The following is a 9750-nucleotide window of genomic DNA, read 5'->3' on the forward strand; positions in this document are numbered from 1 at the left end:
TTTATATTTTTTTTTTTTTTTTTTTTTTGTATTTTGTATGACTATTGTAAGTTATATTAATACTTTGTATTAATATAAAGAATACAAGGAAGATGGGGAAAAATTGCACTTATAAATTGCAAATGCTACATTTATTTCAAAATTCAAACTTACAAATTGAAAGGTTTACATGTAACAACAAGTAAATTAACCAAAAAAGAGTAAATTCAAAGGTTTTGCATGCCTTAGTAAGTATTTCATAATCAATATGAACTGAGTGACCTTCTTCTAGAGTGTTAAATTCGGATGGGTTACCATGTGTTAATATATCTCCAAGTTCCTCGTCTTCTGGGCTATCAACATCTTCACGTCCTTGATTTCTTCGTTCCGATCTAATCCAATCTCTGAAACATACTAAAACTTCCAAAGCATTGCTTCCCAATGAGTGACGGGTGTCTCCAAGTTGTTGTCTTGCTTGGCTAAATGCACTCTCTGATGCAACAGTTGAAATTGACATATTCAGTACGTCCCGAGCCATGGCGAAAAGAACAGGAAATTGCTTTCCATTCTCATGCCACCATCCCAATGGTGAAAATTCCTTTGTGCGAGGCTCTTTTTGCTTCTGCAAGTAGAATTGAAGTTCATCAATGTTCCTGCTACTGGTTTGAGTGTTAGAAAATGTAGAAAAAATATTAAAACTATCAAGGCCTTCTTCATCATCCACAGTAGCAGAAGTGGTACAGTGCATAGTTGGATTAACATTGCCTACACTACGAGCAGCATCATCAATTACATTTGCATAATAATTATATAATTGTTGTAAATATTCATTTAGCTTGTTCATACAATTATATAAATTTGGGGTTTCAGTTGGTCCAATCTCCATATAAGTATATAAAGCATTCATTAATTGGTGACAATCAGACATCTTAATAGAAGGATTTAAAACAGCACCAATTAAGTAAATCGGAGGAATTGAAAAGAAATATTTTTTGAATTTTGCTTGCATTTTTTCAACAACATCCCTATATTTTTCTTTCTTCTTAAATTCAAAGAGTAGAAAAGAAATTTCAACTATATGTACTAAAGCCATAGTAACAGTAGGGTAATATGCTCCAGAAAACTCAACAGTAGCTGTATAAAATTTATGTAAAAATTTAACAACATCATTAATGACCTCCCAAGTAGTAGTTGTTAACATACAGTTTGGATCAGTGCAATGCGCATTAGCAACTTCAGTTATTGGGAATCTATATTTGTAGCAACATTTTAAAAATATATATGTATAATTCCATCTAGTAACAATGTCATCTGTCATGAATCTGGGTTTAAGGTTATACTGGACACACTTATTCTTAAATTCCTTTATTCTAGATTGTCTATTATTTCCTTGAATAACACCAACTGCTCTTCTAACATGAGTAATCTCAGTTGAAAATAAATCAAGGCCACTTTTAACAATTAAATTATAAACATGACATGCACACCTAACATGAAAAATTTCATCAAGAGGTGGTTGCAAATGCAGTTTTAATATTGAAATTGCGGTATTATTGTTAGAAGCATTATCAAAAGACATACACTATACTTTTTGCTTGAGATTATAAATTTCAACAACTTCACAAATAGTACTACTTATAAACGCAGCAGTATGACTCTGATCTTCATCATGTTTAAAAGCGATAATACGTTTTTGCATACAAGTAGTATCATCTATCCAATGACATGTAATTGTCAAATAATCATTTTCATTAACAGCATGGCCAATATCAGAAGTTAGAGAAACTCTACAACGAAGGTGGCTAAACAAATAACGTATGTATGTTTGATATTGTCCATGAAGTCCAAAGATATCAGATCTACAAGTACTTCTAGGGATACTTTTAAATAAAGGATTGTAAACACTTTGAATATACATAATAAGATATGACGAAGCAAAAGAAAAAGGTAGACAATCCAAAGCAATCATTTTTGATAACTCCTTACGATCCTTCATTTTATCATATTTCACAAGACCTCCAGTAGTAGGGTTTAGAGTTGATTGATTTCCATCTCCACCAGATCCCATTCTATAGGATGCTCAATTCTCATATGTCTACTAAGTGTCCCAGTCCCCCCTAAGTGTCCTCCAGTCTTATGTTTAAAAGTATCATTACAAAGTTTGCATTTAACTCTATCAGTACCTTCTATTTCCTCAAAAAATTTCCAAACCTTACTTCTTTTTCTACGATTACTAGTCGGGTTCACATGTGGTCTACTACTAGCACCACGATCACCACCCCTGCTAGCAGCTCCAACACTACTAGGTGTAAGTGGTATCTCATCTTCCATTTCTAATTCATTATCATCTATACCAAAATCTTCCTGCAATTGTTCATAATCTATATTATTATTAGGTAATTTGGAGAGGTATTTAAATTACTACCAGATGCTAAAGCTGAAGTACTACCTCTTTTTTTATTTCCCCGATTAGTAACCTTGTTACAAACTCTTTTTGCAGCATTAAACATATTGTAAAAATTTAACTACTAGCAACAAATAAATATGCAAATAAAATAGTAAATAAGAGAAAAAGCTGGAGGGAGTACACCGAATTCGACAATAAATTGAGCACTTGATGATTTTGCAACTCCAATGTTACCACGAAGAAACGTCAATTGTTCCAATTTTGAAGTTCAATTGTTCAAACTTCAAATAATTACTACGATAAATTAAATTCCAAAAAAAAAAAGAGACAAATAGTTGATTGCACTTTAATAGGTGAAGAATGAAGAGTGAAGAATGAGAGAATATGAGAATTGAAATTGAGAATTGAGGGAGGGGGGGGGGGGGGGTAATTTATAATTTTTCAAAGGGGGGTTAATTTTTTTTTTTTTTAAAAACCCAAAATTGGGCTAATTGTGCAATTCAGCCGTTGGGCAACGACCATTTTCTGAAATGGACCGTTGCCAACGGTCAGATCTGGACCCAGTTTAATTTTTCTTTTTTACCGTTAAACCGGTCTGGGTCGGTCCGGGCCGGGCCGGTTAACCGGTTTCATAACACTGTTCATCGACCGGGTTATACCGGTCCGGGTAACCGGTATATCGAATGTGAACGGTACAACCCGCGAATCACCCTTAATCCAGCCCCCTTCTACCAGTCCGGGCCGGTTTCGATTTTAATCGGTCTGGGCCGATCTGAAACCGGGCTGACCCGGTCCGTTTAACACCCTTACCTTAATTCGAAGTTCGAAAGTACAAACGAATGAAGATCAAGAAAGTTGGCGACAATTAGATTTTGTACAATTCTTTTTTCTCAATCTTCATGTCCACTGTTGCTCCCAAACGCACACGCAAGTATACGTAGTTGACAAGTAATATAGGATTGTAAGTCCAGATGTCGTACCCACATGGACTTGTGATTAACTATCAACTAGATTAAACCAAAGAATTAATCTATTTACGCGAATCCTAAAGTATGAATATTTTACTAAAATTAATCTAGAGTAACAAATTAAGAGATCAAAGAAAACAACGACAAACTTAAAGACGAATTCGATGAGAGAGAATATTCTAGAGCTATGGGTTAGCTAACAATCCCGTTGAGTTTTCTACCTAAATTGTCTAATTAATTTATCTAATTTATTGATTGACGGGTTTAATATTGCTCGTAGCCTTCCCCCGAAGTACAACTCGCTTATTCAAGCTAACCTAACACCTATATCCTATGGAATTAGGATTAACAAGAACGCATTTATAATTTCCGTATAAAAATCAAGCAGGGTGATTAGGTATATTTCTATCCTAACCGCAAATCCACCCCCCTCAGAGTTAAGATCTTGCTCTACTCAATTTTATATGCAATCTAAAATTCCCTCTCCCGAGTTCAATCCTAGATTCGTAGATAGTATTCAATTGGTGATCAAACAATCAAATAATTAAGTGCAAGATTGAATAAATAAACCAATATGATAAAATATAAGAACAATTCAAGTTTCAAACTACAACGTTCATGTAGCACCCAAAACTCTAGAACAAATGAACTATGAAATTAAAGGAAGAGAAGAGAAAGAAAAACTAGTTAGAAGTCTCCTCTAAGAGTGGTGTGTGTTCCTCCACGTGAATTCTCCTTCAAAGTATGTTCGAGCTTCTCCAGATTAGGTTTAAAACCCCTTTTATACGTGTTGGAGTCGTGTAGGGCCAAAATAACACTATCCCGAATAAAATAGGAGAATCCCGCTACGCAGGTAGAGACCAGCGCCTCGCGCTGGATCCGGTACATTTTCTGCCAAACTTTTACATTCATCTCATTTAAATTTAATTTGCTGTTTTTTTTTTTTTTTTTTTTTTAATCCTTCACGATTCTTTGTCCATATTATCCAAGCTTGATGCCTTCCACACTTCCATTGCCAACACTAGGATCATAGGTGACGTTATTTTTTCCACCTAATTGACTAAACTCTTAGGAATCTTCTTCCTTTTTCATTTTTTCTTCAATTATGTCTCAAAAATCATTTTTAATTGCTCCAAACAATTACATGAACACCCGATTAATATAAACTCAATAATCAACCTAAGTTGGACATATACAATATAAAATACAATTAAAAATGGTAAAAACATAGAGTAAATAATATCTTAATATATGAAAATATGCCAAATATCATCCACCATACGCATTGGGACTAAGTATAATTTTGGCATGAAAGCTCACAAGATTCTTGTAAAGTAGTATCACTTTCATTTGTGCGCCAAGACCTGAATATCAAGATTTAAATACTGATCAAAAGACCAGAATCAGATCCATTTTTCAAATCATTGAGTGCAGAGAATTACTGCATCTTTTACTAATATCATAATATGCTAAAGTAACTTACTATGTTAGGTATCTTCAAGTTATATTCAGCCTGGGGCGGAGCATGAGCCGAAGTACGAGTTCAGCCGAACCCATATCCAAACTTTATATTTGTATTAAGAAATTCACTAAAGATGTGCAAAAGTAAAATTCAGAACCCAATTTCTAATACCTTATGTTGTTATCCTAGAATTTTGGACCCATGAAGTTTAAATCATGGTTCTACCTCTATATTCAGCTGCATTATAATTCAATGACAGGACTGCTCGGTACTGACATAATTGTCCAGCTAGCTAAAACAGGACTGCTTTTAGGTCTTTGCTAGGCCTAACAAGGAGTTAATAAATGACGTTGGCATCATCAAGAGTTATAGTGAGATGAATAAGATCCCTTCACGTTTAATCTGAGCTCTTCAGTTCGAACCTTAATGTAATGTTAGGTTAATGGTCAGTTGTATTGTGATAAGAATGGATTTTGAGCCTAACAACCAAGCAATATAAAGAGTCAAGGAACTCATTCATTTCTGTTGTAGGATTCCACTCCCCTCCCCCGCTTAGACTTGCCAACTGGAGCATGAATAATCTATCCTGGGGGCCCAACATCGATCTCCAATGCGGGATTCCATCACCTCTCCCTCCTTCCTGCACGCCCAGACTTACCAACTGGAGCGTGAACAATCTATCATGGGGTCCCAACATCGGAGGCTTGACTCTGATATTATGATATAATAAGAATGGACCTTGTGTCTAACAGTCTAACTCAACCCCAAAAGTTAGCTCAAAAGGTGAGGATTACCCAAGCCATATAAGGAGTCCAAGGAACACGTCCATCTCCGGTATGAAATCCAATAGCATGTTAAAATTAAGTTCAACGTTTTATGCAATTTGGCGTTGTTTTTTTCTTTTGACACGAGGACTTTTCTATGACGAAGGGATTTTTTAAAAAAAAAACGCTTGTTATAATTTTGTTTTAAACAAAATCTGATAATAATCGAGTACAGTGGATGAATGCAAAGGCAATTAGGCAAATGTATAATGAAGTTAATCCTCTCCACCAACTTCTGAAAGTAGAGACATTTCTTGATTGATTATATTAAATTTAATCAACTGCTTTTAATGTCAAAAACAGTGGCTGATTAATTTGTTGGATGTGTTCTTTTATTTTTATTTTATATAGTTTAATTTTCAGTCAAATATCTTACTTTAAGTGCATGGCCTCTATATAATTCATAAAATACAAACCACTCTTCCATAATCTCAAAGAAATCATACAATAATAGTCCAACTTGTTCAAACCAAAGTTTGAATGACAAATATTCTTCAATTAATCTAAAAAAATAAATAAATTAAGTAACCGCCAAAACTCCCATAGTTGACTCTAATAAAATATTTGTAATTAATTGACTTTAAGAAATTGGTGATGTCTAAATTTCCACAACGACTTCAGCTTATTTTCCATTTATCCTGACTTACATGGATTACAGTAATAACAAAATAATTAATTTTTTTCTCAGACTAGATAATTAGGCAGTGATTAGATTTGTCAGCTTTAATAATGATTTTTCGATCTTGGCTTCATTCGATGGTCAGAAGAATATTTTATAAAACACGAAATTTGGTAAGTTCATTACACTATAGGAAAAAATAGTATTATGATGTGTTTGATAGAAAGACAAAAAAATATTTCCCAAGAAATAAGTCGTTTCTAGCAATCAATTAAACAAGTAACTAAATATCAAAAGATATAGAAAAAATTGCATTAAATGGGAAAAACTGACTTTCTCAGCTTATATTTTCTTTTAGTAGTCCATTTAAAATATTTTTAAATTTTAGCTACTCTCCAACAACAACAACAAGCCAAGTGAAATCCCACAAGTGAGGTTTGGGGAGGGTAAAGTGTATGCAGACCTTACCCCTACCTAATAAAGGTAAAGAGGTTGTTTCCGAAAGACCTCGGCTCAAAGGAAGTGAAAATGAAGCAATAAACAGACAGTAGCAACAACCAGGTAATTAGACATGGGCGCAAATGAAGATACATGTAACAATAGATATCTAAGAATACAATACTATAAAAATAGATGTAGTCTCGTTGGAAACAATGACACAACGTGAAATAGCAAGGGCCTAGGCATAGCAAAATACAAGACTAGTATTAATACTGCTGGGATGCCTAGACGAAACTCTAGACTGCCTGTCAACCTACTGTGATCGCTACTGTGTTAAAACACAAAATCAGAAAAAAACTGTTAGAAAAATAAAAGAAACTGGAAAAGCAGAAGAGTTTAAAAAATATTCCGAGTCCACAATTTGCTTGTGTGTCCTTAAGGAATTTTAACCCCCTCACACGTTGCCAAGGTAATGGATTAAATCCTCCCAGGATAAAACGGAATAAACCTTCCTGCAACAGTGGCAATACAAACTGCAGGATACCAACGAACTTAAAGAACAGAGAAAAATCACACTTACGAATTTGAGAGAGAGAGACTGCGAATTAGGATGCAGTATATTCAAAAAGAAAGAAGTTTTGGAGTATTTTTCGTGTGTAGAAAATGGAGTCTTGCCTCAGAATTTATAGGCAATTATCAGAAGAGGTGTCTGGAAAAGGTGCCTTTTCAGAAGAATACGCTGCCTGCCGCGGTTCTACCGCGGTCGCGGCAGAACCGCGGTCAGAGAGGCTTTCTGAACCTGCCTGCCGCGGTTCTACCGCGGTCGCGGCAGAACCGCGGCCAGAGAGGCCCTCTGAACCTTCAGCAGTGTTCTGGCGTATTTTCAGCAGTGATTTGGCATTTAATTAATTATTAAATAATTAAATAAATTTTGTCCAAAAATAATCTTACCAAATCCAAAGCCAAAGCCGAGCCGGGCGAGCGACGACGACGGCGCGAGGGTTCATTCTCTTCAACTCCTTTTAAGAGCTTTAAGAAGTGATTCTATATATAAGCACACAAATGTGGTTGTCCCTCACCAATGAGGGACAAAGTGCAAGACAAAAGTTCACTTCTTCAAATTTTCAATTTCCCTCCATTTTATTTCCCTCCATTTCCAATTCACACTTCTTCTACTTTAAAGCCCAATGGCTTAAAGTCCAACAATCCCCCACATGAATGGGAATGGCTGTATCAAGAAAGATCATAGATGAAAGCTATGTGATTTTGCAAGTAAGGATTAATTGCATCTGGATAAGTAGGTTCCCCTTTGAACTTTCCGTAGTGAACATATGTCGGATATACTCGGTCAATCGGTAGATTTGATATCTTTGAACCATCGAACTTTACTGTATACCTAGACAGCCATATATCACACAACCAACCCTTAACCGTCTTTTGGTTCTCATTGTTGTGTTCGTTTTAGCCATGAACATCGCCTGGTTTCATAAGTGCGTAGAGAATTGGCCTTACAGAATTCTCATTGAAGCGGCTTCTACTTCACACTTACATAGGTGATTCCTAAACGTGTAATCCTTTAGATTGACACTATTTGATAAATACCTCATCAAACTTAGGTAATCATTAAAGAACGTGTAAAGTTCTATCCTTGTTACTGAACATTGTCTTCATCACGAGAATGGACCAAAGATTTTATTTTGACAATGTTGAACCGGTCAATCACAACTTTGTTTGAGCTCCTTGAACCTAGATCTCGGAACATCCAAAATTCTAGGTAGAGTTACCGCCATGTTGACTTGTCCTCGGCCATAGTCCCATTCCCTTAGATGATTTCTCAACTCCCTCTCTAGTTAAGCCTTTTGTAAGCGGATCCGCCACATTATCCTTTGATCTTACATAATCAATAGTGATAATTCCACTAGAAAGTAGTTGTCTAACGGTGTTATGTCTTCGTCGTATATGACGAGACTTTCCGTTATACATAACGCTCCCTGCCCGTCCTATTGCAGCCTCACTATCGCAATGTATGCAAATAGGAGCCAAAGGTTTTGGCCAGAACGGAATGTCTTCTAAAAAATTCCGAAGCCATTCAGCTTCTTCACCGGCTTTATCCAACGCGATAAACTCTGATTCCATTGTAGAGCAAGCGATACACGTTTGTTTGGAAGACTTCCAAGATACTGCTCCTCCAACAACAGTAAACACATATCCACTTGTGGACTTTGTTTCTGATGAGCCGGTTATCCAATTAGCATCACTATATCCTTCGATAACCACAGGATATTTATTGTAGTGCAAAGCGTAGTCTTGGGTATATTCCAAATATTCCAGAACTCATTTCATTGCTACCCAGTGATGTTTGTTGGGATTACTTGTGAATCGACTAAGTTTACTTATCGCACAAGCTATATCAGGTCGTGTACAGTTCATGATGTACATTAAGCTTCCCAACACACGAGCATACTCCAATTGAGACGTACTTTCACCTTTATTCTTTATGAGATGATGATTTAAGTCAATTGGAGTTCTTGCACTTCTAAATTCCAAGTGTTTGAATTTTTCAAGTACCATTTTCACGTAATGTGATTGAGACAAAGCTATACCTTGAGGAGTCCTCTAGATTTTAATTCCTAGAATTACATCGGCAACTCCTAAGTCTTTCGTATCAAACTTACTAGCAAGCATGCGCTTAGTAGCTTGAATGTCGGCAATGTCTTTGCTCATTATTAGCATATCATCAACATATAAGCAAACAATGACTATATGATTTGGAACGTTCTTAATGTAAACACATTTATCACATTCATTAATCTTAAAACCATTTGACAACATTGTTTGGTCAAATTTCGCATGCCATTGTTTGGGTGCTTGTTTTAGTCCATAAAGAGACTTAACAAGTCGACACACCTTCTTTTCTTTTCCCGGAACCACAAACCCTTCAGGTTGGTCCATGTAGATTTCTTCCTCTAAATCACCATTTAAGAAGGCTGTTTTTACATCCATTTGATGGATTTGAAGATCATATAAGGCGGCTAACGCTATTAGCATCC

Source organism: Nicotiana attenuata, chromosome 11 (assembly GCF_001879085.1).
Source record: "Nicotiana attenuata strain UT chromosome 11, NIATTr2, whole genome shotgun sequence".
Lineage (NCBI taxonomy): Eukaryota > Viridiplantae > Streptophyta > Magnoliopsida > Solanales > Solanaceae > Nicotiana > Nicotiana attenuata.